This window comes from Taeniopygia guttata, chromosome 3 (genome assembly GCF_048771995.1).
Source record: "Taeniopygia guttata chromosome 3, bTaeGut7.mat, whole genome shotgun sequence".
Classification (NCBI taxonomy): domain Eukaryota; kingdom Metazoa; phylum Chordata; class Aves; order Passeriformes; family Estrildidae; genus Taeniopygia; species Taeniopygia guttata.
In genome coordinates, this window is record NC_133027.1 from 60,113,620 (window position 1) to 60,128,103 (window position 14,484).

At 36.8% G+C, this 14,484-nt stretch overlaps 1 long non-coding RNA gene across 2 annotated transcripts in view; it reads right to left on the bottom strand.

Moving 5' to 3' along the window:
• LOC115494348 (uncharacterized) overlaps nucleotides 1–14,484 on the bottom strand; it is a 178,847-nt gene that overhangs the window by 46,042 nt on the left and 118,321 nt on the right. The gene's annotated exons all lie outside the window — the stretch shown is intronic.

Consider the following 14,484-nt stretch of genomic DNA (forward strand, 5'->3'; position numbering starts at 1 on the left):
TTCTCTGACAGAACTACATCAGCCAAGGAGCCTCAGATATCTCTGTAATTCATTTCTAGGCAACATCCGAGAGAGGCACAACAACCACATACCCCAGTGCTATGGTTTAGGAATGTTATTCCCCTATTTAGCGTTCCCACTGAAACAATGCACTGCTTGCTTGCTCTCTCCTCATCCTCACCCAGCAGATGGATGGAGAAGAGAATTGGAGGTGAAAAAGGTGAAGATCACAGGCTGAGATAAGCACAATTTACTGGAAACAGCAATGAGATAAGAAAATGAACAGCAACAGCTACAATATCAATTCCAAAGTGTACAAGATAGGCAAACAATTCACTAGTGATTGCTCAGAACCCACATTACCCAACCACAACCAGAAGTATTCCATTCTCCCTGGAGAAGAGTTCCTTCCTTCTGCCCTTGGCAATGACCTGAGCTAGTACAGAATAAGCTCCAGAGCCTGGCCAAGATTGTCCTGGCTGCTGCAAAAATTGACCCTGCCCTGGCTGGAACCAGGACACCCAGCAGATCAAAAACTCCAGTTATTTTATACTGCCACTTCAACAGGGAAAGTTTTCAACTCCAGGGCTTCCTTCACATAATTCTTCTGGTAGAAACCAATGTAAAGATGGCACAATCATATGTATAGGTGTAGTTCTGCTTGGATGTATTTGTATTTCAGCAATATTAATTCCATAAGCTACTTTCATCATTCATGTGAGTGTTAGTTGGAGAGCAGGAATGAGGTTTGTATTTTTACTCGCCTCACCAAACTTTCATCCAGCAAGGAATAGAATACATACTAGGAAACAACTCAGAAAATAATAAATATCATCTCAATGTCAATGAAGACAATGAAGAAAAAAGACAATCAAAGATAAATTTGCTGTACATCTGAAACGTTTAAAACTGGAACACCCAGCTGGACTGATTTTGTTTACTGCAACATATTTTAATTATGATTTAGAGTTGCATAGGAATTCTGATCCACTGGAAAAAGAGTAGTTTTTCAAGAGGAAAGTATGAAATAAAAAAAAATATTTGAAAATTTACTATGATAGAAAGGATTTTTCAGGCTACTTATAAAGGAATAGAAATAATCAGGGAATAATACCGAATATTTGTACATAAGGTTTCTTTGGGGCTTATATTTTAGAGCATCTCTTGAGTCATGTTACTTTCTTAGCATTAACTGAGCAATAGACATGAAGCAGGCGGTAGTATGGTCCTTCATTTCTTTTTTTTTTTTTATTATTAAAATAAAAATACTTCTTCCTAAATCTTGCCAGTATCTTAGGATCTTGTGTGCTTATAAGTAAGTCTTTCTTCAGTCAGATTTTTATTTTCAAGGTTAAAAAATATTTTCAGATTTGTTCTACACACCACTTACTACTAAAAATCCTTTAATATCTACTTATTCTGTGATTTAGTTTTACAACTGTGGAAAATTAATAACTGTTCACAATTTTTCTTTGTGCTAGTGCAAAATGTAAATATTGTAAATATTACTGACAAATCTCTACAATTGTCAGAGAGGGAACTGTCCCAATTCACCTGAAGCTAATAAAAGTTTTCCTGTTAAATTGGTCAAGAAATGGTCTGAGCACTGACAGAGTAAATTAATTTGGCTGATTTCAGACTAAGGTTTGTTTCTCTTTCTCTGTGCCTGATGTGATAATGCAGTGATAACCAGTGCTAACTCCATGGTTAGCACGAAATCTGGCTGCAGATTGAGAAATGCTTTATCATCAGGGTTTGCCAATGCAGAGTTTAGACTCTCTCACTGGTCTATGCAAGTGATAGCATTGAGAGACCTGTCCATTCCTTTCTCCCTCTGCACTAACGCTGCACAAAGTCTGCTTGCTACCTGTTGAGTCCTGCAGAGCTCTTACAGTTCCCAAAGAGAAATTTAATTTGTATGCAAAACCTCTTTTCTATGCGGTAGTTTCTACAGCTAATTAAACCATGAAATAAAACCATATCAAATGCCAGTTCCCACTAAAGTTGCATGCAAATAAATCTCACTTTGCTTAGACCATGATTTCTATGAAGTGGGCTGCATCTCAGCCCTGTGAAACCATGCAACCCTGTAACAGGATACTGCCATTACCAGTAACAGGCCACAAGATTTGTATTGAATTTCCAGGGACTAAGGTTTGAGACCCATGCTCAGTTCAAACTTTTCTTCACCTGTTGCAGCTTTGCCATACTCGTTTTAGCTGTGACAATAATCTCTGTAATTGACATCATGTGTATGTCTAATTTATTTTGGTTTTATCATCTTTGTGTGTCACAATCGCAGTTTTACATGGGTAGCAGCCAGCAGCATTTTTTGTAAGTAGAATGAGATATTTATGACTCTGACATAATGATGTAATGTAGAGAAATATATGCCTGACACAACAGCAGAATTATTGAGTAGTGAAGCCACAGGATGTGGCACAGACATGGGAGATGTGCTTGGTAATGGAAATCCCATACCTATAAATATATCACTGATACTCTGTTAAAAAAAAAAAAAAAAAAAAAAAAAAAAAAGTAGAGTTGTACAAAACTAGTTTCAAATGTCACAAAGAAAAAAAAAAAGTAGTATCTAGCATGTATAAAATGCACTATATATAGACCATTCAGCTATAACATAGAGAGCAGATCAAACAAGAAAGAAAAAAAGGCTTAAAAATGTGGTAGTAAGCACATAAAGATGAATCTACGAAGATTAAAGACAAGTAAAAGTAAAATATCAGAAAAGTAAAGAAACTAACAGAATGAACATTACATTCCTCCCAGAAAATTACTCCAGTTGCTGGCAACCTGAGTGTGTATAAAAATTGTAGCTGCATTATTATTGGTTTTTTTTCCTCTACTATTCAGAATCTGGACTAATATTTACTAGATTCTGAAGATTTCCACTACAGTTGGGTTACTACAGTAGAAGTACATTATAGACTTTGTGTATAAACATGTGTATTTCTACTTTGCCCATACACAATATTTTGAGTATAATACATGCTCACATCAATTGCACAAGACAGTGATTTCAGTGGGGTTTAAGACTTTGCACAGCAGTTCAATTTCATTCTACCTCAGCCTTTAAATCCTATTAAGTTACAGGTCAATGCATGTCAGCCCAAACTTTAGATGTTGTCTAAAATCTGGAAGGCCTTTTTCCCTTGTGGCAGCACTTCTGTAGCATATTTTAGTGGCTTCTGCCCCCAATACCAGCCCCTGTTCTCTTGGGAAACAGTGTCATTTCCCTGCTATAATGGCACACCTTAAATCATGCTGAGCTCAAACCTTAACATTTCAGCAGAAATCTTCTGGGCTTCTGGAATGGCACACATGCTCCCAGGCATCCAGCAGAAAATTACAGGCTGATGCCTTATGCACATATAAAACTGAATTTTTATTGGTATTAAGTAAGGACAGTGAGTTTCATAGGATGTTAAGAACTGCTTCTCAAAAATAGTTTTTCTACATGATAAGTATCAGTTCTTACTTCTCTAATTTATTTTATTTCCACTTTACTACTTTCCCTAATATAATATATTTCTGGTTTATAGTAAGGTTTCAGAGTGTGGCCAATTTAACATTGTTTTTAACTTTAATTTTTTGAGAAGATGGCAGAAGTCTAGTCTTTGAGCTACATTTCAAATCTAATTGTTTATAAACCATCTGTTTTATTGAAATAGGAAGCCCAGAGAATGACATCACAAAATCTAATATTTCCTTTTTTCTTTATTTCCCCAGTGAAAGGAATCTCTTTTTCTACTTCAATTAGTTTCCAGTCTCCCTTCTGCAATACAATCAAGATGTTTCATGCTGGCCAAATTATTAGTGACAACTGACTGGCATATGGAGACGTGTATCTAAAATGTGATTTAACAAGCTGATTGAGTCCTAAATGCAGAGCAGTCTGACTTCCAATGTACCAGTCCAAATTTATTCCTGGTACTATGGGAAATTCCAGTGTTTTTTCAACTACTGTTGACAGGATATTCTAAAATATATTTTTTTTTCTGGCTTCTGAATTCTTCCCCTAGATGATTGTTCTATTGCCTATTATGATACTTGCTCTACCAAGCAATAAGTTAGTAAAAGTTTCAGTTCTTTGCAGACAACCCCGAGCAGTTTCCTAGTTAGTGAGCCCATATCTTAGGGTCACATTGCAATGTAGATTTTTATTGTATGACAAATTATCTGGGCAGATATTCTGGTGTTTCTTGCAAAAATTTGTCCTTAGTATACGACATTGAAGACAAGTCATGCTAAGATAAGGACAGTGCAGGTCAGATGAATTAATTTAAATATCAAATAATTTCTTAAATGTTAAATTATGTGCTAATTAATGGAGAGTGAGCTTTACATTTCTATTTCTGAAGCTGTTTAACTGGGAAAATTTACTGGCTAAGGCACATCCTATAATAATACAGAATCACAGAATCATTTCATTTGGAAAAGACTTCTGAGATCATCCTTTGAGTTGAACCTTGTGCATGACACTTAGTGCTACATCCAGGTTTTTTTTGAACACCTCCAGGGATGGTGACTTTACCAACCTCCTGTGCATCTTCATCTAATGCCTGAAAACCCTTTTAGTGAAGAAATTACTTCTGATGTCTAGACTGAACCTCTCCTAGCATAGCTTGAGGCTATTTCTTCTTGTTCTGTCACTTGTTGCCTGGGAGAAGAGGCTGACCCCCATCTGGCTACACCCTCCTTCCAGGATGTTGTAGAGAGTGATAAGGTCTCCCATGAATTTCCTTTTCTCCTGGCCAAGCAACTCCAACTCCCCTGGCTGCTCCCCACCAGACTTACTCTCTGAAACCCTCAGAGAAACCCTCAGCTCTGTTGCCCTTCTCTGGACTTGTTCCAGCACCTCAATGTCATTCTTGGAGTGAAGGGCTCAAAACTGGAGACAACACTTGGGGTCTGGCCTCAGGAGTGCCGAGTACAAGGGGAAAATTACATGCTTGGTCCTGCCAGTCACACCATTGCTGATCCAGGCCAGGATGCCATTGGCCTTCTTGGCCACCTGGCCACAGCTGGCTCATGCTCAGCTGCTGTTGACCAGCACCCCCAGGTCCTTTTCTGCCAGGCCACTTTTTTTATTTCAATTTTTGTTGCCTTTGATGAGAGCATTCAGGAGTAGAAAAACTCCTGCCCCAAACAAGAAGTCAGTCATAGGCTGTATCTCATTATTGTCAACAGCAAAATGGATGCCTGTAGAAAGTGTAAGATTGAAGACAAGTAGGAAGAAAAGCTTTCTGCTGTGGAAAGTGTTGGCTAGTTTCTAATAATAACTATTTGTACTTTTTCTTTAGCATTAACTCAGGATTATTTTGACATTGCTACTTAACTACCTGCCTTGACCAGCCCTTACTTAGTAGAACAATTATTTTACTGCTATTAGTGTTTAATGTTCAGCTAGGACTGATTTTTCTCATTAACAGTATTTTCTAGTGTACTTGATGGTTTCTTTAATTTCATTGTCAACTTACTCAGCAGGATCTTCTCTCCTTCAAAGACAGATTTATTTGTAATATTCTCAAATATTAATAATAATGTTTTTTCTTTCTCTATCTACATTCTTTTAATCAGTTACATATACATTGAAAAACATAGATCTCTTTGAAGTTCTTCTAACATCTTTTTATTGATAAACTTGACCTTTTGATGTTCCTTCCCATCATTTCATAAATTATGACTCTACCAAAATTATGATGTTCTCCTACACTATCTTGATTTTTTTCAATAATCTCTGAAGCTGCCAAAAATACATTTAGAACTTAAAATACTATTTATCTGTTGAAACACCTTTACAAGAAAGGTGACATCTCTCATATGCTGTTTTCCTTCATCAGGTAAGATCCTCTTGGCTACATATCAATACAGACAATATTCTTGCTTTAATAATTACTCATCTAGCAATCAGCTAGAAATTGCTTCAAGAAAGGCTTTCAGTCTGTATTATAAAGCCATATAAAATGCAAAAATCACAGTGAGTGCTTCTGCAGTGACAGCTTTTGAATTAGGAGAAGTGAAATGTGTGATGAAGTCAGGAGTTACTCTGTATGAGGGAAGTAATTTATACATCCAGAGTGAATCCAAAGTGATCAGGAAGCTCAATTTAACAATTCCTATGAATATGGTGATATTTCTAAGAGTTCAGACAAAAATTGAGCCCCTCATTTTTTGCATTTACCATATATGAATGGAAAAGAGAAGGGTATTTTTCAGTTATGTTCTTTATTTTAAGTGATGCCATTGCGTAATTCAGACATTTTTCCACCTCTTTTATTTTTGAATATCAGTGAAACACAAAAAATTAATTTACTGTGAAAAAACTAGATTCCTCTTCAATATAAATTTTCTGCCTGCTTTATTCTTTACTATGCACTGTAAGTCACAGCAGCACTTGCTGCAAGAAAATCTAAATTTTTTTGCACAGAACAATTTACTTAGCCCAATATATCACAGACATGAAAGTAACTCAAGGACACAGTAAATGGGAGAGAAAAAAATGACTGGAATAAAAGCAGCCAAAACAAGAATTTTAATTCAGTGGAGGTCAGCTGAGATGGAAGGCTATGCATTATACTAATACCATTATTTTCTACTTTGTTTCTGAAGAACATAGCTAAGATGCTAAAAGCTTCGAATTTTCCTTCTGTACAATAAACAGTGGATTGCATGTAGCCCAGAGCAGGTAAAGACTGGGAACTTAAAATTTTAAAGGTTTCTTGAAAAGAAAAACTTTTTTTCAAGAATTTTCATGCAATCCTATGGATATCTGTGCCAGAGAGTAAACCTACTCATGCAGTCCATTACTGGAAGTTATTTTCTCACAAAATACAGAAGAAATATCAGATATGAGAGTGAGATTTAGGTTTTGGATATATTATAGATACAAATGGAGGATTAGAAACAGGGGAGAAATATCTGGAAGCAAACTGAAGCTTACACCAGTAAGCTTTTAATATAGTTCCCTTAGTAACATACCATATAGTTAGAAATTAGGAGAATGTTTCCAAGTCCCATTCTACAATCTATTGCAGAAAACTTAATTTCCTGAAAAGCTGAGGTACCCAATTATTATTCTTAGAAATGTCTGTGGTGTATGATTTTCCAATGACCTTGAGTTGGAGAAAAGTATATGAGCAGATTTCAAAGGTATCTTTTCTCTGGGTGCACATATATATATGTGCACACACACGGAAACACACACACCCATGGTACCATGGAAGAGCTCTTGTTTTGCTTGCCCAGCTGCAAACAGAAGGGCTTCCTCTCTTAACCCTTCTCAAGTAATTTGCTTCAAGGTTTCCTTTGAACAGGACCCTGTGAGAATAGGACTGGGTCATAGAATTGTTGGTCAAGGAATGTGCTGGTGAATATTCAACTTTGTTCAAGATAAAGATGAGTTGATTTCTAAGCCATATGTTCTTCTAGGCACTTACATGAGGCCTTTTTTAAAGACAAATACTGGCAGCAGTTCTCTTCTGCTGCCTTTTACACTGACAGTAAATAAGAAAGGATCTATCATTATATTAACCTTTTTGTAAGCCCTTTGAGAAATAAATTTCAGTCATATCTCACACTCTATTCACACCTTTCACATCTATCTCACAAAGACATTAGAGAGAAATTTTAAAGAGAGTTTTATTTTTCATAATGTTTTAAGCAGATTTATTGGGAAAGATATCCTCAGTTCCACAGAATCATGCAGTAGGTCTTTAGTCTTCACTACCCAGAACCTTGCTTCAGAGGGAAATGAGGCCAGAGATGCTAAGGAGTAAGTAGATTACTGAGTTGCCTTTATGATGTCTACTGAAGATTATTAAAAATTATCTAAGGCATACTCTGATTTTCTTCAATTTTGTCTTTTCCCAGTAAATCATTTTATGTGCAGTTGCCCTGGATTCTCAACAAAGAGAAATAACATTCAAACAGACATTTTTTATTTTATACGCCACATAGGAATCTTCATTTAACAATAAGAAATTAATGTCATCAAGGTACACTTTTATTAACAAGGAAGAACGCAGTTAGTATTTCACTCTGATTCCTTATGTAATCATCCATTTTAATACAGCAGAACATGCATTATTCTTTGGAAAGCGTTCTCCCAATGTTTAAGATACTTCATTGGATACAAAATTTTTCTTTTATCTATTCATAATAAAAAAATATTCTAGGTCAAAACAAAATTAAATTAAAGAGAAATGTCAAAATATTTTTTCAGGAAATTTTAAACCATTATTTTTAATTTTGTTTTTAAAGATTTCCACTACAATCAAATATGAATATACTTTGAGTTGAAATACAAGACAGATGGATTAGAAAGATGAAGCCCTGTCAAACTATTGATGTGAAAAGCATGTGACATGTTTTTTTTCTTGTTACAAGAACTGTTTTCATGAAGTGATATTTTCTGATGAAATTAATGTTTTCCCCTGAAAAGAGGATCCTGCTAGGTCTATTTTTTTCTGAAATTACTTCTGCTGCCTAAATCTGTGGTCCAACTTTAATAAAATTATCTTTTTATTGTCTCTCACAAACCAGAGGAGAGATGGTATTATTATCATCTCTGTAGAGACAAGTTTCAAACTTTGCAACATCTTTATTAAAAAATAGTAATTAACTTCTCTATAAAATTTTCCAAGATTCAGTTAAAGAGTTATTACGCTGAGCTAAAAAAAATTAAAATATATGCAGAATATGATTTAAATATAAAAAATATTTCATTTTATCTGTTTCCTTTTAAGTTTGTAGAGAAAGATGATATAATGCCTTTTTGTAAGATAGAATCAAGTACCATAAAAAGGTTAAAATGTCAGTGACCAAGCATAAAAGTTGTTCATGGGATATAAAACCAGGAAAATTAAATGTTCAAATTGACTTTTTATATTTATATCAAGCAGTCAGTTTACAAGCCTATATGAAGCTTGTAAACACAGGTTAATGAAGACTTAAATTTCATCTTTTTTACAAATACCAAACAATCAGTGCACATTTAAAATGTTATAAACTTAACTGAATGTTAGAAACATAGCTGTCATTTTTGTCATATGTATTCTGTTCTGGGCTAAATGTACTTTTGGATTTGGACTTGCCTACAGGCATAATAAGTCTTGGGAAGAATTCGCTACCATTATGAAAGCAACAGTTGCTCTCCATGCTTTGCTGCACAGTTGCTACCACAAGGGAGACCCCTGCATTTCTGAAGAGCAATCTTCTCTCCCTCTTATGCCCAATGCTAGCCAGGGCTGGTTGATGGACTTAATGTGGGCTATTATGATTGCCATGAGCATATGTCCTGCTAAATATTGGCTCTAGAAGTGCTTAAAAAGCAGCTACAAACAGCTTTTGGCTCTGCACAAACTCTCCAGGTCTTTTATCAGCAGGAATTATTCTTATGCAGCAGTCCTCTCTTTCCTATCAAAATTTCTTTTGAAGATTGATGTTGCTCCTCTCTCTAGTCCTGGTTTAATAACTGTTGGGGTCATATAACTCCCACTTTCATTTCAGATTTAACAGAAGGGGAAAAGAATCTGTCAAGAGCAGGTTTACACTATTATAATGTGGATGACAAAGGCTGCAAGAAGAAAATGCAGAAGGTAAATAAGTAGAAACATGTCTGACAGCTGAATTCAGGCAGGCTGGCATGTTCGGTGTGCTCAGTGACACACAGAATTTCTGGGAGGCGTTAGCAGGTTCTGTTAGCAGAAATTTGGGGCTTGATGAAGAAAAATCTCTGGTTTTCTTTGTTGTAACAAAACGTCCTGCTCATTTCCTTGGGCAACCAGCCACAGGAGACATGACAACCCCCACCTCCTCCACATCAGTCTGATTCTTTTTCCCAGTATACTGACAGCTTCCCCAGTTTTATAAAAGATCCACACTACTTTGGGGACTGCAGCCCCAGGAATCATATGACAATGATGAAGCATTAATTTTCATTCCCTAATAAACTTGTAAATAAAGCAGGGAGTAACAGGACACATTAACAGATTTCAACATTCTTAACATGTTTGGGATTGCAACAATTTAGGACATGCTTGATTAACACACAGCAGCAACATTATAGTCAGTTCAGGTTTTCTTTGTATGTTGTTTTGTTTGTTTGTTTGTTTGTTTTATATCACATTTGAGGCTCTTTGTCTTTATTCAGCACAACATAGAGGAAATGCTAATATTTATTCTTTCAAGTCTTCTCCAGTGTATTCTAGCTTTCTCTGCTACTTAAGGTATATCGTCTTGTTTCAAACTGAATGTATGCTGCTCCAAACACAGAGGTGCCGCCCTGGAAGGACTTTCTTCTACTAAAAATTGACCATAAATATTGTCTTTATGGCATTTAAATATAAAAGAACATGTAATGTGATAAACCAGCTCAGATGATGTGTAGGGGATACAAATTTGACTGTCTGTGACGACTCTCTGGAGAGAGGTAGATTAAGGCCATAAACTTATTAACTTTGCTCTCTGCATACTCCTTCCTTTAGCCACAGATAAAACATAGCTGATTTGAAACTGATATAACAAATGCTGCAGAAGCTATGTTCTCAAGAGGCAGCTGACAATCTGGGTAAGGAGACAGCAGGGGTTTATGCACAGCGGTGGGGGAGTAGACAAAAGCAATGACAGCATGTCAGTCACCAGCTGGCTCCTTGTCATGGGTCTATTCCACTACACTAAGGAAAGATAGTTGCCAGCAACTCCAGAAAACCACCACCATGAGCTGTGTGAAGGGTCTTGCTCTGCATTCAGATGTTGAATGTTGCTTATCTAGACACAAGTTATTATTACACTCTGAAAGATGCCCTCATATCTTACTAATGCACTGGGAGTGAGGGGTGGTAAACCAACTGCTGGTAATGTGAGATATGACAATTTGTTAAGAAGCAACTATCTGGCCAGAAATTATAGCTCAGTATGAATGAATGAGTTTCCAGGCACTCCCTGGTCTGTCTTGCTATTTCATGTCTTTAGGCCCCTCCTACCTAGAACTGCCTGTAAATATTTATTTCACGCTAAAGTATTTATGCTGATGATGACCTGCAGACCTTGATGTAGCTTCTCATGAATTAGCCTGATTGCCTGATTGTTCAGTAAACCTGCTATCTGAATGTCTGGGCATAAGGGCCTGTTTGGTTTAGGTAGTAGGGATAACCATAAGATTTCAGTGTTTGCTGCTGTTTTAAAGTATTGTAATTCACTTTACTTCTTTGCCTAATGGGCCTGAACCTTAAGACTGGAGCATCTAATAGAAGAAACTCTAATTACATATAGAACAGCTGTAATTTTTTGCTTAAATACACATTTAATGAGATGAAAATAGCATTTTATAGAAGCTGCTAAAATGTGTCCCATGACACATTAAAATGAGGAAAAACTTCTACTGGAGTGTCCAAGTGAGTGACTACTTCCAGGCCCAAGGTAGAAAACTGAAAAGTGTACTGTTGACACCTGGAGCTTAGTCTAAAAAGACTTCACGACTTTTCGGAGGTTTTGTCAAATAAGGAGGGTACCAGGAACATAATCTGAACATTATGTGTAGGTTTTGAAATGGAAGAGACAGAGCAGTAACTGTTAATGAAAGATGCAGTCAAAATGCATTGACCAATCTCTTCCTATGGGGAGAAGATATTGTGACTGGACATTTTATAGCACAAAGTATCTGTTTGCAGGAATCTGGAGGTTTGACAGTAACTGCATTTTGATGGTGGTGGGGTCTAAACTAAAATTCCAGGGTGAGAAGAAAAATCTGTCAGACCACATTGATCTGCAAGCATCCACTGAGCAGAGAAAACAACATATTAGCAACCATCATTTGCCTTCCTGTACAAAACAGCAACGTGTAAATCGCAGGCAGCTATAAAGGTAGAGCGCTGTTGCCATTCAAATCAAGTTCAGTTATCTGTCTCAATCACTGAGCAACTCTTTCTTGGTCTGTTTTCCCATGTTTTCATCTCACAGAAATCATAGAATCATAGAACAGCTTGGGTTGGAAGGGACCTTATGGATCATCTAGTTTCAACCCCCACTGCATTGGGCAGGAACAGCTTTCACTAGACCAGGTGTCTCAAAGCCCCATCCAACCTGGCCAGGGACACTTCAAGGGATGGGGCATCTCCTGCTTCTCCAGAAAATCTGCTTCTTATCTCCCTCACAGTAAAGAGTTTCCTCCGGTACCTTATCTAAACCTACCCTCTTTCGGTTTAAAACCATCTCTCCTTGTCCTGTCACTATGTACTTTGTAAAAAGTACCTCTTTGCATTTCTTGTACCTTTTAGGTACTGTCAGGTGCGTGTCGACTGCACCACAAAGCTTGGTGCTGTCAGCAAGCTTGCTGAGGGTGCACTGCCATGTCACCAGCAAAGGTGTTGAAAAGTGGCTGTCCAAGGAACCACTCTTCACTGGCCTTCACTTGGACATCAAGCCATTGACTGAAACTCTTTGAGTGTGATCCAGTCAGTTCCTTATCCACTGAGAGGTCCATTCTTCAAATCCATGTCTCCCTACAGAGAAGGATGACATGTGGGACAGTGTCACTGCAAGTTGCCTTTTTACTATGAGATTCAAGTGGAGTTAAACAAACAGTGATTTTGGGAAATTTTGAATTTGATGATGAAATATAAATAAGTAAAAAAGCTAACTTTCCATTTGGTATAATGTCACAGTGTGTTTTACAAATTCCAGCTGAAGGTTCAGCCAATTAACATTGCAGTTCATTAAAAAGATTGATTATTTTTGGAGTGGGAGAAGACTGCTAAGTACCAGTTTCAAGCTACCTTTAATAGCCTCATATCTGTAACAGATGCTGGTTGTCAATTTTCCCCGGAAATGCACAAAAAATATTCAACACAACAAATGGCCCTTTACAAAGTGTACTCTCCATCTTCTGGAAATCAATACCCTGGAAAGTTTTTAATTGAGAATTTTCATTTGTTTTGTCAATTAGAGCTGATGCCTGTGCCTCACTTTAAAAAAATAGTGCTTGCATGTAAGATTTAGATATGGCAAAAAAAAAAAAATCTTCTCTTTTTTTCTGGTTGCTATAACATTCAGCTATAAAACTTGGAAAATACAGAGAAGGGCAGAGCAGAGAAGAGATTATTTAGAAAAGAGCACTTTACACTGGAAAATTATAGTTTATGTTATTATTCTACAACGTATCCCAGACGACCCAATAATGAAGCAATGGGTGTGGAGTGATACAAGGCATTTACAAGGTATTCTTCTCAGATGTGGGATTTATAAAGTATACTAGCAGTCTTAGAAATTAAATAATGATCAGATGTTCTGCTCAAGTTGCATAGGAAAAACAAATGAAGGTATAAAAGAAAAGCATAAATTTGGAGATCTCTGAAGGACACATTTTGCTCATTATTATGAGTAAAATTATTATTATTTCTTGTAATTTTCACAGAAAACCAAATACACAAAAGGGAGGAGGGTTAAAAGCAGAGTCCTCAAACACTAGCTATTAGTCAAAACATCCTGAATAAATGCAAGCAGGGGGATGTGGGGATGACTGACAAAGGAGCAAGGTGCAACACTAAAGAGGAAGAAACAATGGAAGGATGAGGATTTAAAGCAGCAGTGTGAGGCACCAGTGTCCAAGAGGAGCAGCTCCCCAAGCTGGTGAGGCAGCCCCCAGTAGGAACTGCAGAGCTGGTGAACAACTCCTGCCAGTGCAGTGATGAGCAGACCTAATGGAGAGCCTGAAAAGCCATTCATTTCAGACTACGTCATCTGATTTTAAAGTATTAATTCTGATTTTCAATTCTGTGGTTGAATGATTGTCCTCTGCATTAGGAAGTCCCTGGATTTCTGTTGCTATTGGACATGAAATGAGTACACAGAAGCTTGGTAAGTTCTAAAGAGAAAAAGACTTTGTTTTATTCAAACAGCTGGTATTTATAGAATTCCAAAGGTGACTGTGGATTGGAGGATGGAATTACCACCTCTCCAACCACACTGGTCTAAAGATCAATTAATCCTTTTTCTTCATCCACAGAGAAATTATAAATATTCTATTTATACATGAAATTGTGTAAGAACTTTGACTCTCAAATATGTAAACATCATCAGAAAGCCAAAGTTTTATGAGAACTTAAAAACTTTCAAAAAAAAACCTATAAAAGAAAACATTTTAAAGAATCAAAACAACAGATTTCCAGGCTCTCTGGTGCTTTTGTGACTAGGATTAAAACATACCCATGAAGGCCCTGGCTTGCAGCTGCTGTAATGGCCCCTGCAAGGCTCTCCTGGGAACCTGGGGCTAATATTACTCTTATTAAACCTGTCTGAAGGCAGGCAGGCTGCATCCTTTGGAAAGGATTAGGTAGCCCCCAGCACCCTGCCCTTGCTGGCTCTGTAAAGGATCCTTTCAGTGTTACCCATCAAATCAACTCAAACACAAATGAGAAGTTAAGCTTTTCCACTTTTATTTCTTTTCCATTTTATATGACTGAAACT